At 40.1% G+C, this 15,494-nt stretch overlaps 1 protein-coding gene across 9 annotated transcripts in view; it reads left to right on the plus strand.

Moving 5' to 3' along the window:
* The first annotated feature begins 776 nt into the window (after window positions 1-776).
* Window positions 777-15,494, plus strand: part of KTN1 (kinectin 1) — a 107,722-nt gene continuing 93,004 nt past the window's right edge. For 8 of the 9 annotated variants that reach the window (XM_036113889.2, XM_078053742.1, XM_078053743.1 and 5 more), the window contains exon 1: window positions 777-934. The gene's annotated coding sequence lies outside the window, so the exon portion shown is untranslated. Of the gene's footprint in view, window positions 935-1,383; window positions 1,508-15,494 lie in introns of those variants that run through there. The other variant, XM_078053739.1, reaches the window with a different exon arrangement.

Genomic DNA, 15,494 nt, shown 5'->3' on the forward strand with positions numbered 1-15,494 from the left:
TGTTCTGGGCAGTGCCTGGCATTTTGCAAGAGACTGATGAGCAATAAGTAATGATAATCAGCACATCTCCTTTGCCAGTAGACCAGGGAAGATCGCTGCTATCCTCTCAGCAAAGAGCAAACTAATAAGCAGGGATTCGGGCCAACCTCTCCTTTCCGCTGCAGCTTCTTGTTATTTACTCCGGCTTAATGAATGGCCACCAGCTGTCAGACACAACAGCTTCATAATATTTGCACACAATTTGTTTGGGTCGGTTTTAAATTTCTCTCTCCGCTTGAAGCTGGGGTTACCCGAAGGAGAATTCAGAGAAACTCTGGAGACAGAGGAGCGGAAGATTTCGTTTTCCAGTGTTTTCTGGGAAGAAATTTGGGACAGACAGGGTGAAATCGAGTACCATTTGGTTAAGGTTTAAAAAAAAAAAAATCATCCAGTGTGGGGGGCCAGGTGGTTCTTCAGTGGGAGGGCCACGCAAGACGAAACCAGCTTTGGGGAAAGGAGGGAGAGGGAGAGAACGAGAGCAGGGCTAATGAATGAAGGGAATTCCGCTGAGCCGCCAAACCCTGTGCTCCCACCTCCCACCTCCCATCTAGCTGCGGGACGTTGCCTCGAGAGGAAAGCCCCGGAATCCCGAGCCAGCCCCACGCTGGGGCTTACCGGAGCCCGAGGACCCGCGCGCGGGGGAGCCGAGGCGGCGGGCGCCTGTCCCTTTAAGGGGCCGGTCCCCGGGCACCGCCGGCCCAGACGCCGGGACGTGCCGGGGGCCGCCCCGCCCCGAAGCCGCCCGTTTCCTGCCGGGCGGCGCGACGGCACCTGAGCAACTGCGGCGGCGGCGGCGGCGCCTCGGAGCGGCGGCGCCTCGGAGCGGGCGGCCCGGGCTGTAGTGCCCGTGCCGCCGCGTCTTCCCGGTCTCCTTCCCCGGCTGCGCTGGATAAGGGTGAGCAGCCTGCGCCGGGCCGGCCGCGGGGACCGCGGGGGGGGGGAGGACTGTGCCAGTCACGGTGTCCCAGGGCGGGAGGGAGGGCCGCGCCGGACGGGGGGCGCGGCCCCGGGGCCCGGACACCGCCCGCTGCTTGTCGCCGCCCGCCGGCTAGGCCTCGGGCGCCGGGTCGCCACGGCGGGGCTCCCGCCTGAGCCGGGCCGTCACGGCGGGCGGGCTCCGAGGGGCGGCTTGGCCTCGCCGCGCCGCCCAGGGCCCGACCCGGGCTTCGCCGCGACGCCTGCGAGCGCGGCCGGGTAGTCCCCTGGGGACGTCTCCCGGTGCGAGGTTGGCCGGAGAGGGCCCTGGGGTGACCGAGGCACCTATTTTTAGCTGGGCCTGAGGGCCCCCAGGAGGAAGGCGGATTACCGCCTCCTCGGCCGATGGACAGAGGGAGCCCGTCTCCGGCGGCGTCCCTGGGCCGGAGCTGGGCCATGCTTACGCCATGCTGGAATTTCAGTTCTCGCTGTCCCTCCGGATACTTAGGGAACCGGCGCTGGCCCCCTTCCCAGTGCCCCCTCCTACCGCCGTGTGCGTGTCCCCGGGTCGCGGTGGGGGGCGGTTGGGGCTGGGAAAGCGGCGTGAGGGGAGTTTGGAAAAATGTGTGGACCGCCCTCGAGACGGGGGAAGTTATCCCTTCCTCTCCCCGAGGGGTGTGTCTTCCTTAGTGATTCCCCCTCCCCCCTTCGGTTCCCAACAATGAGATTTTTGGCGTTGGGGAGCTCGGCCGAAAACCAAACCGGCAGCCTAGAAAAGTCGTTCGGTAATCAGACACCTGGTGTGGGATGTGCAGCCCCGCACGTTTGTCGTGAAGGAGCATGTGTGCACGGGAGACGGGCAGCTTCCCACGCGGGGAGCGGCATCCTAACCTCGTCCAGCTGCAGCTTGATGAGGTTAAAGAGCGGGCTGTTTAATTTTAGCCATTCCTTCTCCCGGGAGGAAGGAGGAATCGAAATTCGTATTTGGGCCTGTATCAGAGAAGGATTCCTTAGCAGACGTGTGAATTTGCACTGCCCAAAGAGCTACCTGTTTAAAGTTGTGAGGTTTTTTGAGATGCTTTGTGGAAAGTCCTGAAAATTTTAGACACCCGTACCCTGCTATAGATAAATACCTTGGTGTGTACGAAACACTTTGAATTGCGTAGGAATTGATTTAAAGTTTGAGTTCTTGCTAAATTAGGTTGCACTTGTTCTCTCTACCTCGCCTAGCCGGCAGCTGGCAACACTGTCTCCAGCTTGGCTAAAACGGTTGCTAACAAGACTGGGATGATCTTCCCAAGAACAACATTGAGTACTCTGGAGTTGATTTGTATTTGGGGTGGACGGGCATTGCTATATAGACTTTCATATTTACTGTGTTCTCTGATAAACAAGCTGCCCCCCTCTACCTTTAGCTTAGGGTCTAACAACAAATAGCTGGGCTTATTGTTGGTAGGTTCTAAGAAAAATTCATTCCCCTCTGTAACATTGAATTAGAAATGACTTTTCTAATTTTGCAGCATGAGCAGTCATAACAGTTATCTGTCAGGTATGCTTGGAGAATGAGGTGTTCTGTTTACCTTTCTGAGACTCATACTGAAACTTAAAATATAAGAAAGCCTAATGAAAAATTTTCTTAAATGTATTAAGCACTTTTTTTTTTTTTAATATTTTATTTATTTATTTGACAGAGAGAGGCACAGCGAGAGAGGGAACACAAGCAGGGGGAGTGGGAGAGGGAGAAGCAGGCTTCCCGCCGAGCAGCGAGCCCGATGTGGGGCTCGATCCCAGGACCCTGGGATCATGACCTGAGCCGAAGGCAGACGCCTAACGACTGAGCCACCCAGGCACCCCTTAAATGTATTAAGCACTTTAAAGTTATAAAGGATATCGAGTATTATTTAACCTTTTCTTGATGACTCAGGGTCAACATTTTTTTGTGGAGAACCATGAATTTATGATTTTGTTCCCAATTTAGTTTTTTCTATATCATCCCTTAGCATCAGTGTCTCTTCTGCTTGATGATGCAAGTGTTTTCTTGGGTCTCACCCCAAGTCTCCTTCCAGTTTGTAGGCCTTAATCTACTTTCAGTAGGGAAAACATTTTAATAATTAGATGTTAAATAGAAGTCAATATGGCTTTTCTAAAGGGCCTAAGAAGTGAAGGCTTTTTTGAGGCTTAACTTCTAAATGACTCATGTTAGATTGTTACTGTTATTGAAGTAAAAATTGAATTTTACTTGAAAAGTTATGGAAGATGTATTTTTAATTGAATGTTTATTATAATTTTTGTATAGCAAAGAAAATTTTAATCTAAAAGATCTCATAATACTTTGTAAAAATTTAAATTGTTAGTAAATTTAATGTTTCCAGGGAAGATTTTGGGTTTTTTAGGGATCTGACCTCTAATATGTAATAAAGAAATGTAGAGAGATCATGCTTTGCAGGAACATTTAAATATTTGAGGATAACATCTTATAAGCTGCTTGTTCTTGTACTGTTTATGTTTTTAATTATTTTGAAGGTAAATCCAGAGTATTCTTAGAGGTTAGAAGCAAGTAACTGGTTCTTTATAAATAACATTGATTACTCTTATGCATAAATAGAGTTGGGTTTTATTGCTTTCTCTTTCAGTTTTTGTGAACATGATTTTGGATGTTCTGATCTTAAAAATGTAGTTTATGTGCAAATCAAAGGGAAAACATTGGTTTAGATAAGAGTATAAGCTACTTTTTCTATAAACAGAATTAAACGGGAAAAATCTTAAGTACTATGAACTGAGGAGTTTGATTAACTTAACCTGCTGTATCTGAGCTCTAGAAAAAGAAAAGTAATGACAATTTATAATTGTTTGCATGCTAGGCTGTTCACTTGCTGTTTAAATATTTTTTGGTGTTTGAAAGAAAGAGGAGTGCAAACCATTTAGGTGCCCCCCCCCCGCCCCCGCCCATAGTTTAGGCTTTAATGTTCAAAAGATAAAATAGGCAAAATGACTAGTTTTAGTAGAGACTCCAGTGGGAGATAGAGTATTCCTAGGAATTTAAGAACTGTTCCACTCCTTTTGAAAATGTTGTGATTTAATATTTTACATATCACCTTAACTACTACAAGTGGATTAAGAACTTTCAACTTAAATCTGGTTTCAGCAAAGTGATTTGTATACTAAGTAGAATTTAAATTAATTTGTTTATACTCCCCCCTCCTTCCAGGACATTGCTTTTTGGGTTTCACTCCTCACTAATTGCTTTGCTCTTTCTGCCTTATGATTCATCCTCTACTCTTGAAGTAGAAATGCTCAGTTCTTGGTTCACTTTTCTTTTTATACTCCCCTGGTGATCTCATCCAATGTCATAAATACCTATATGCTGATGGCTTCCATATTTATATCTCCAGCCCAGGCTTTCCTTCTGTACTCTATACAACCTGTTCTGCATTTCCACTTGTAGGTGAAGTAGTCATAGTGAACTTCCATTTTTCTCTTTAAAACTGCCTCAGGTGCAGTCTGCTCCATCTCATTTGATGGCAGCTCCATCCAACATTCAGGCAAAAGAAAAGTTGGAGTCATTCCTGACTTCTCTCTTTTTCTTTTACACTTGGCATTCTTGGCTCTATCTTATCTTGGAAATATATCCAGAATCAAGTCACTTCTTACCACCTGTATTGCTCGCTAGGTGGGCCCAAGCCATTTTATCTTTAGCATAGATTTCTGCGATCAGCCTCCTGACTGGCCTTCCTGCTTCTTCCCTAGCTCCCTGTGGTCTTTTTCAACTCAGTAAACAGATTCTATCACTTCTCAAAACACTGTAAATGACTTCTCTTGTGCAGAGTAAAGGCCAAAGTCCCTATGGCCTGCAGTGCCTTACAGAATCTACTCTTCCCATTCTCCTTTAACTTGCAAGTTAGCTACTACTCTGCTCCCTGCTTATTTCTCTCCAGCCCCACTTGCTGTCTGAAGGCCTTTAAATGACTGTTGTCCCTCCTTGGATCACATTTTCCCTAAGATATCAGCATGGCCAACTCTCTAGTCTCCTTCAAATCTTTGTCCTTCAAATGTTTTTCAAAAGGTCTGTCTTACTGCTTTATTTAAAGCTGCATTCCCTTGGGGCGTCTGGGTGGCTCAGTCGGTTAAGACTCTTGGGGCACCTGCGTGGCTCAGTCGGTTAAGCGGCTGCCTTCGGCTCAGGTCATGATCTTGGGTCCTGGGATCAAGCCCCGCATCGGGCTCCCTGCTCAGCAGAGAGCCTGCTTCTCCCTTTCCCTCTGCCTGCTGCTCAGCCTACTTGTGCTCTCTATCTCGCTGTCAAATAAATAAAATCTTTAAAAAAAAGTTCACCTCTTGGTTTTGGCTCGGGTCCTCATCTCAGGGTGGTGATGCCGCCTCTAGTGGGCTCCAAGCTTAGTTGGGGAGTCCGCTCGAGCTTCTCTCTCCCTCTCTCCCGCTCCCTTTCTCTCTCAGATAAATAAATAAATGAATCTTAAGAAAAACATAAAGCTGCACTCCCCTACTTAATGAGTCTTGTATCCTGCTCTGTTTTCTCCACGGCATTTGCCACCTTCCAACATAGTATATAATTTCCTTGTTGATTGTGTTCATTGTCTCTCCTCTCTGCCCCCAACACACACTATAATGTAACCTCTGTTTAGGCAGGACTTTTTGTCTGTTTTGTTTATTGATGGATCCTAAGGGTCTCGGGCAGGTATTCAATAAAGATTTATTAAATATCTGTTCATTATAAGTGAATTAAATCCTTATCCTGCAGTTTCTTACTGTGATGGATACCTCATTCTTGAACATATGGAGTTTTCAGTTTGCTCCTTTCCTAGGAACAGAGAACAGAAGAAAAGTTGCAGGAGGCCTTTGGGAACCCCTTGTTGGGAGGTAGTGATGTTAGAGTGTTGTGGAGATCTTCTGGACCTTCCCTGTGCGATTAGGACCATTGGTTAGGTAACTTAAAAAGTTGGTTAAAACAAGAACTCAAATATCTGTGTACCTTAAGTGTTTTGTTTTAACTTAAAACATTTATTTTTGTCTGTCTTTTTATTTGGATCAATCTCTTGTCTTTGAGTAGGAGTTACTGATCTCTTTTCTATAAATTATACCCTAAAAGCATTGCCTATGGTTTCTAGTATTGGTTTCTTTAAAACGGAATGAAAATATAGGCACTGGGAAACTTTCCAAGTTAAAAATCATTCTAGATTTTCCATTCATTCATTAAGGCCTTCCAAAGGATGTAACTTAGTTTTTATAGAAATAATAGCTTCTGTTTTTATTCTCCTGTTTAATGAATTTATAGAAATAAATGAGTCTATAGGAGAGTAGACTGCTTGCCAGAAACATTTAGCTTTCTGTAGACACTAGCCCATGTATTTTTACCAAGGGGAGAAATGTCATTTACTCCAGTGAGAGAGGTCCTTTAAGATAGCTTCCATATTGAATAGGTTTCATGGGGGCTATAGGATCCTAGCTGCTTACCATTACTGGAGGAAAATGTCCTTTATCCACATTTCTTTATTTTGACTGGTTAGTAACAGTTATGAATAGTTGTTATCAGAACTTACATGATTTTCAGTAATTGTCTATCAAGAGACCTGATGTTATGCTGCATTCTCACTGGAAAATGTGGGACAGTTATTACTTATTTTTGCACCTGAGTCATTTAAGTCGCCAGGGAAACAGTCTGGCCTGGTGTAATAAGCTGGAAGTCAGCACTTAGGAGACCTACAGGTCTTAAACTTTAATAACTTAAAGATTTTATGCAAGTTTCTTTTTTCTCAGTACTTTATATAATGTATGGTGTAATAGAAAAAGCATGGTAGGGACTCTGAAGAGCTTAAGTTTGGTCTTGCTAGTTAGTACCACTTACCGTATGTGTGAACTTAACTATCTTACTTAACCTTAACGTGCCTAAGGCTCATTTGCCTTGCTTGTATTATCTTACTAGTTGCTACATAAGTGATAGCTAATTATTAGAGTGCTTATTTGCTGTAAGTCTCTGTAAACACTTTATGTACAGTACCATATTTAATCCTTTCAAACAGTTTTATGAGATAGGTACTATTTGGTGGAAACTAGGGAGACAGGTTAAATAATTTGTCAAAGAGCAGCAAGTAAGAGGAGGAACCTGAATGTGAACTGAGGCATTCTGACTCTAGAGTCCATCCTCACTCATTGAGCTGTTTTTTTAAGTATGCTTTCTATAAACAAACAAATAAATAAATAAAGGAGTGCCTGGATGGCCCAGTTGGTGGAGTGTGCCACTCTTGATCTTGGGGACGTGAGTTCAAGCCCTACGTTGGGTGTAGAGATTACTTAAAAAAAATAATAAAAATAAGGCACTGTCTGTGTGCAATTTTCTATTAGGTGTTAGAAAGCTACATTAATGTTATACAGATTTTTTTCTCCCAGAGTTAGAGGATTGGCTCTTAACGTCAGTGACTTAAATTTGAGAACTTGCAATTTTTTGAGTGGAGAAAATAGTAAAAGCAACTTAAAATCAAATGCTATAAAATGTTTTATGTAGAAAATAGGTAGACTATGATCATTCTAGATTTTAAGAAGTTTTTTCAGTTTCAGTTCCTGTGAATGTGTATTATGAGTTACTGCCATGTGATCTTGTAGGCATCGCTCAGTGGCTATATCAGAAAGGCCAACCCTTATCACCCTGCCTAAAATACTCTATTCTTTGTCCTAGCCTTATTTTTCTTCATTGATCAGTTACTACTACCTATCATTATAGTATATGCTTCTTTATATTGCTTGATAGCTGCCTCACCTATAAGAACATAAGCACTATGAAGTGGCAACTTTGTCTTGTTTACCACTGAACTGTATCTCTGGTAGGTGGTGTTCATTTCAATGAATGAATGAGTTGCTTAACTGAACATGATTAGGACTCAACTGAGCCTTCTGCTTATCATTTGTGCCAGTCTTCTCTGTTAGCAAGGCTAGTTGATTTACATGAAATGCCATGTAAAACGAGACTTCCAGAGTAAGGGTTTCAGGGTTACTCTTGGGAGCAGAATGGAAAGCTATTTAATACACAAATTTCGGAATTCGTGTATTAAATACACGAAAATTTATCTGTGCATAGTACCAGTTAACTTTGTTCATCAGTAATGTAAGTGTACTGAGTAAAATGGGTACATAATTTAGTGATTACATGTGTTTAGATCTAGTCTTTGAAATAAACTTGAACAAGCTAAGCTGTACATTGAAAGCTCCCAAGTGTTCTGTCTGAATGCTATGTTGCTGAACATTTAAAATGTTTCCTTACATTTTTAATATCCACACACAGGTTGAATTCATTTATGTTGCTTCTGACCTGTACTTACTTAGTTTATTGGGAAGTCATGTTTATTTCAAATTTGCTCTATAATTTTTTTACAGTTTTCATAACAATTTCTGAGGTTGACTGACGGTTACGATTTCTGTGATGCGAATTTCTCAAGCTTGTCATATCATTTGGTACTCTTCATTTCTGGGTACAGTTTCAGATACTCTGGTGTATAATGCTTGTGGTTGGTACACTGTTCTGATGAATGGGAGTAATTTCTTAAATCACTTTCAGTTTGACCTAGATGTTAACTGTAATTTTAAGTTTAAATTGGATCCTTTGTAAAAGTGACTTAGTTCTTTTGTTCCTTTGGTGGTTGGGGGTGGGGGAGGGCCCAAAAAATTGCATTTAGTTTTAACCTGAACAAAGTCTTTCTGAACTTGAAATTTTTGGAGCACTTTTTAAGTAAAATACACATTTAAGATTAGCCTTGGAATTATGTAAAATATAACCCATGCATTTACCTTGTCTGATAGGGGTAGGGGAGAAAAGAAATACTTTATAAATATAAAATAAATGTAAAATGAGCAAGGCTGAATTCTTGTCTGCTTGTCTAGCATTATTTATCTGGCATGAATTGAATAATTATATTCCATACTCTTTCAGTTTTATTTAAGCAAAACGTCCCAGCAGCATTTAAAATAACATACTACTTTTTAAAAAGATTTTATTTATTTATTTATTTATTTAGTAATCTCTACACCCAACGCGGGGCTTGAACTCACAACCCCGAGATTAAAGAGTCAGTCAGTTCACCGACTGAGCCAGCCAGGTGCCCCTAAAATAACAACACTACTTTTTGTGTAAGGAGTTTTAGTTATTACTTTGAGTTACTTTATCTGATTTCTTAAGGTAGCTTTGTGCTAGGTCAAGAAAATCCTGGGTATTTTTGGTAAAGATTTTAGAAATTTCTTATTTTATATTTTGAAGTATTTGCTTTTATTTTTGGGGGGCGGAATTTGTTTCAAAGTATAACTTTCTAGAGGTATTCAGCACTGTCATAATTGTATAAATTTAAGAAGCGGGGAAGTATATGCCTGTTTGCTTGTTAGTTTTAAATTTACATTTACCTCTTTGTACTTGTCATCTTTTTATTTTATTGAAAGTTGAAACAAATATTGAGGGGCTCCTGGGTGGTTCAGTCAGTTGAGTGTCTGCCTTCAGCTCAGGTCACGATCCCAGGGTTCTGGTTTTGAGCCCCGTATCTGGCTCCCTGCTCAGCAAGGAGTCTGCTTCTTTCTATCCCCCTTCCCTACCACTCCCCCTACTTGTGCGGGCTCTCTCTCTCTCAAATAAAACAAATACTGAATGATTCATGTGTACAAGAGAATATAGAATGTGTCTGTACAATTTAAAGATTAAATATAAAAGAAATACCCTTGTACCAAATATCTGTGTACCTTTCATTCAACTTTATTTAAAATTTTTTTCTTTTAAAATTAAGTACATAAAAATAGTATATAAGATATATGTAAGATAAAGAGTAAGGATATAGTGAACAGCCTTGTACCTAATCCCCAGTTCAAGAACATTATCCTAACTTTTAATTTCTTTATGTGCTCTTCCCCGCCAGAAGTAACCATGATATTTGCTTTTCTTGTAGTTTTGCCACATATATTTATATACCTAAAATATTTTTTTCTGTTTGTTTTTGAACTTTCTGTTTTGTTTTGAACTTTATAAATGAGATCCTTCTGTATTTTACTTAAAAAGTGCTCCAAAAATTTCAAGTTCAGAAAGACTTTGTTTAGGTTAAAACTAAATGCAATTTTTTGGGCCCTCCCCCACCCCCAACCACCAAAGGAACAAAAGAACTAAGTCACTTTTACAAAGGATCCAATTTAAACTTAAAATTACAGTTAACAGTTAACTTTATAAATGAGTTTATTTGCAACTTTTTACCCTCAGCTTTATGGTCCTGATATTCTTTCACCATGTTATATATAGCTCTAATTCATTCACTTTCACTGCTGAATGGAATTTCGTTGTATGAATATTTTTCACTTTATTACCTGTTCATAGGCATTTAGGTTGTTTCCACTTTTCTTTTGCTATTATAAAAAATGATGCTGTTTGTACCCTGCATAGGTCTATTGGTACACTTGCATACATAAGTATCTCCAGGATAGTGTTTTAAAAAACATTTTTGTTACTACTTACCGTAATAAATTTTACATTATGAGACTCAGTACATTATCAGATGTGCCACATCTATAACAAAAAAAATTTGTTAAAAAAAAATACCTATGTGGTGCTAGTCCATTTCATTAAAAATAAGAATAGTGATTAAGACCCACTAAGTTGATTTTTGCTACCCACTAATGAGCTGAGATTCGCAGTTTGAGCATATTGTTTTGGAGCTCCTGTTCACACTAGGAGTGGGATTGCTGAATTGTAGGAGGGGTGCATTTTCAGCTTTATTAGGTAGTGCCAAAACGTTTTGCAGTGTAGTTGTACCAGTTTATTCCCCTCACTAATATATACATGTGATGGCTCACATTCTTGCCTATACTTGATAAATGGTGAATACTAAAGTAAGATACCCTAATGAAATGATACCTTGTAGGTTTGCATTTCTGCTTTCTGAGAGGAAACATCTTTTCTAATGGTGCTGGCCATTTTATCCCCTTTTCTCTGGAATGGTGGTTTATTTTTCTGTTGGGTTGTTTTTCTTTTTGAGTAAGAGGAGTTCTGTATATGTTCTGAATATTCTTTGCTGATTAGTATCACAAATGTCTTCTCCCATTTTGTGGCTTCTTTTTTTGTGTGTGTTTGTCTTATATATTGTCTTAGTAAAAGTTAAAAATTGTAATTTAATTGAATTTATCCGTATTTTCCTTTTACGATTTATACTTTGTGTCTTAAGGAATCCTTCCCTACTTCAAGGTTCTAAAGATATTCTTAGGTGTTCTTTTATGTTGTCTTTCACAATTCTTTGCCTGTAATTGACTTTTGTTTTTTCTCTTTTATGCTACTGTTTTCTTTTCCCTAAAATTTTATTGCTTAGTATTTGCTTGTTTTTTAAGGCTAAAATGTGTGAATTTACTAGATGCTTTGAAATAAGTCTTTGAGTTACTAGTTTTTTTTTTTTAAGATTTTATTTATTTATTTGACAGAGAGAGAGAGAGGGAACACAAGCAGGGGGAGTAGGAGAGGGAGAAGCAGGCTTCCCACCAAGCAGGGAGCCCGATGGAGGGCTCGATCTCAGGACTCTGGGATCATGACCTGAGCCGAAGGCAGACGCTTAACGACTGAGACACCCAGGCGCCCGAGTTACTAGTTTTTACGCACTGTCCACAGCTTGCTTTTATAGAGTCGTAAGAAAATAATTATGTAAGAATGTTAAAGTATGGATAAAGTTTAAGGTATAGCTAACTTTGAAGTCTCCATTCATCCCATGTGACTTTATAAGAGATCTGTAAACATTTTAGTGATGCCAGTGTTTGCATGTGGTTTCCTTAAGTTAAGGACATTTGTTGTGAAGCAGTCTGGTTAATTACTTCCTTAAGTAGCAGCTCTTTGTGCTTGATATTTTGCCATTTCACCACAGTGCATTGTGTGGACAAACTTCTGTGTATCCAGCTAGTACTAAGAGAATACATACACTGTGAGGAATCTGATCTTCAAGTTAGGAAAATTCTTAGCTCTTTAAATATGACTTCTATTATTTTCATTTCTCTTTTGAAAGAGAAAGTTGGGGTCTTTGTATCTTAATTGTTTTTTCAGTTTTTTTCTCTATTTTTCTATGCCTCATACTAGATTTCAGTACTATGTAGCAGTTTACCAATACTACTCTACTCAGACTTTATTTTGTCTGTTGAGTCTACAGTTTTCATTTCTTAGATTTGGAGTTGCTTTTTCATATAGACCTGTCTATTTCAGTTCTTTCTGTTTTTGTTCTATAATCTTTTTGCTACTTTAAAAAAGGAGTCTCTTACCTCTCTGACATCTTCAGCATGTTCAAATTTAAAAATCTTTGTGAAGACTATTTTGTAAAACTAATATCATTTGGTGTTAATTAATTTTTTTATTAGTGCCCCCCCCCATCATTTCTTCCATTTTTGGTTTGTTAGGCTTATTTTGAGTGGAGATTTTTTAAAACTTTTTTCCATCAGTGCTAACCCCTTGTGCCCCTCGTTCAAGTTATTTAGTTTCTACCAGGCCCACGGTGCCTCTAGACACAGTAAAAACAAACAAACAAACAAACAAAAAAAACCCCCCAAAAACAAAGTGGATAGGTGTTTTTAATATGCAGTCATGTGCTAAGGAGATGATTATATATATTGCTCTTATTTTTTTTTTAATTTAATTTTTTTAAAGATTTTATTTATTTGACAGAGACACAGCGAGGGAGGGAACACAAGCAGGGGGAGTGGGAGAGGGAGAAGCAGGCTTCCCGCTGAGTGAAGCTTGATCTCAGGACCCTGGGATCATGACCTGAGCCGAAGGCAGATGCTTAACGACTGAGCCACCCAGGCGCCCCTATATATTGCTCTTATTAAAAGTAGAATGAAGTCTGAAAAATGATCGCTACTTATGGGGGAGAGAAGCATAGTGTAGAAAAGCACAGGGTATATCTATGCTTTGAATTTTCCTTTTTGTGAAGACTTGACTTTGGAGCCATTTAAATATTTTACATAATTATTAAACAAAAATTTAAAAATCCCTAAGAATCAAAAGTAAAATGAAACCACTGAATTTTACTTGTATTCACTTGGTGGACACCAGAGTGACCTATGCCACGTGACTTTAAAACATGGTAACTTGACTGTATATCCCAATTAGAATATACCCTAGGAAGAGAGCAGAGGAGGAATGGCAAAAAAGGAAAACAAATCTTCAACTATTATAATCATAATTTTGGTAGTAATTTGTACATTGTTATTCCAGTACTGAGTAATGTGTGCATTGCGGGCTAAATGAAATGAATGATTACGTTGGTATTACTGAAAACTGAGATTTTTAGCATTGTTGAAAACTGATGTAGTGTTAAGGTCAGTGAAATTAAGTAAAAATCCCATAGTACTAAATTTGTATGAGTCATGCCATAATTTAGCTTGTTTAAAATGTACGCATTTTCTAGCCCAAAAGACCTAGAAACAATGATCAACCCAGTAGCAAAAAAAACACTCCTGGTGCCTATACTGTGGTCTTTAAATACCTTTCACAATAAAAGTAAACTAGTGCGTAGAATGGGCATTTTCTAAGACAGGAATTGTATGAGACGAACCTACAAATTAATGATTAATTTCTGTGTTACAATATTACTGCAAGGTTAGAAACAACACACATTTAAAACAACACACATTTATTATACTATGGTTTCTGTGGGTCAGGAGTTTGCTTAACTGGGTCCTCTGCTTAACTGGGTTTACAGTGTTTAACAGAGCTGCTATTACCGTGTTGACCAAGGCTGGGGCCCCATCTTAAGCTTAGCTGGGGGAAGAGCTGCTTACAAGTTCATGTGGTTGTTGGTAGCTTTCGGATCCTTGAAGGTTGCTCAAGTGAAAGCCTCAGTTTCTTGCTGGTTGTTGTCTAGGACGCCGTTCTTACCTCCTTGCCATATGGCCCTCTCCATATGCAGCTTACAACATGGCAGCTTGCTTCTTCAAAGCCATTGAGGGAGAGAAAGCATGTCCTAGTAACATGGGTTACAGTCTTAGGTAATGTAACCATGTATATGTAATCACTTAGATCCTGTCACCTTTGCCCTACTTTATTGATTAGAAGCAAGTCACAGGTCTCACTCACGCTTAATAGGAGGAGATTGCACAAGGGTGAGAACACCATGAGGCAGGGGCCAGGGGACCACTCTAGAGTCTGTTTGCCACAGCCTAGAACATTTCCGAAGTAATAGAGAGGCCCAAAACTGAGGGTAGTGTCAAAACAACCCAGGAGCCATCCTGAATAATATCCCATTGGCCAAAAAGGGGGGAATTTGAACATCAATAGATAGTAATTAATGAATTGAGACCAATCACATGTTTAACCTGTGAATTCAAGATACTAAAACATTAAAAAAAAAAACAAAAACCCTTTAATTAGTTGCTATTGGACCAGTTTGTTATTTTGACAACTAGTGAATAAAGAAAAATAAACATTTGTCCTACTCATATGATTTGTGTCTCAGGGTAACCAAGTAGATCAGGAGAGAAATTTCTATAGATGTATTTTACCTAGTCAAGAAAGAATAATAGAATACCGCCATTTTGTATCTCTTAATAATGTCTAGGCAAAGATCACCAGTAGCTGCTATTGTCACTACAAAGGGGGAGACATCTGGACATTAGATACATACTTTTAGAAGTATGCCACGCTATCTGTGCCATAGTCATTAACAGAAGTCATAATCCTGAATCTGATGTAGCCTTTATTTTTTTTAAAGATCTATTTATTTGAGATAGAGCAGAGAAGAGAAGGAGCAGAGAGAGAGAGAGAGAGTTAATCAGACTCACGCTGAGCACAGAGCCTGATGCGGGGCTCGATCTCATGACCCTGAGATGAGGACTTGAGCTGAAGCCAAGAGTCGGTCGCTTAACCAACTGCGCCACCCAAGTGCCCCCTGATGTAGCCTTTAAATTTACCAATTTATAGGAAATAAAAGGACAAAAAACTTGTTAAATACTATGAAGATGCCATCAACAGAATTCATACTGGGAATCCGTACAGGACCAACTGGTTTTTCCAACCCCAAATTCTAAGAATGCTAAACTGAATAATAAAAAGAAACGAAGATGATAAATGAATCAGTCAACAAAGAATAACTGAAAAGATATTTACAAAGCAGTTGGATTGATGTGAATACTGGCTTCATACTTGATACTAAGGAGTTGTTAATTTAAAATTTGCTGTAAGACTAGATGTTTTGTCCTCTTTCCTTTCCAGGTTCAGAGCTTTTATAAAGCTGTAACTCTAGGTAATAGGTTTGCAGCCTGATTATTTTTCATCTCCTTTCTCTTCCTCTCCTCTCCTCTCCTTCCCACTTTCTCCTCCTCCTCCCTGTCCCCACAACCTGTGCAAATTCTATTCCCATTCCTACCCCTTGGTGTCAAGTAGTGAATCTGGTTCAGTTCTGTTGCTGTTACCTGTAGGAGCTGAATTTCTGACTTTTTGCCTGCTGTAGAGCCAGTATCTGGACATCTTCTCCATTCTTTCTTTCCTATACTGCATTTAGGTATTGGTTACTGTTTTGGATTTTTACTGACTC

Source organism: Halichoerus grypus, chromosome 8, assembly GCF_964656455.1.
Source record: "Halichoerus grypus chromosome 8, mHalGry1.hap1.1, whole genome shotgun sequence".
Lineage (NCBI taxonomy): Eukaryota > Metazoa > Chordata > Mammalia > Carnivora > Phocidae > Halichoerus > Halichoerus grypus.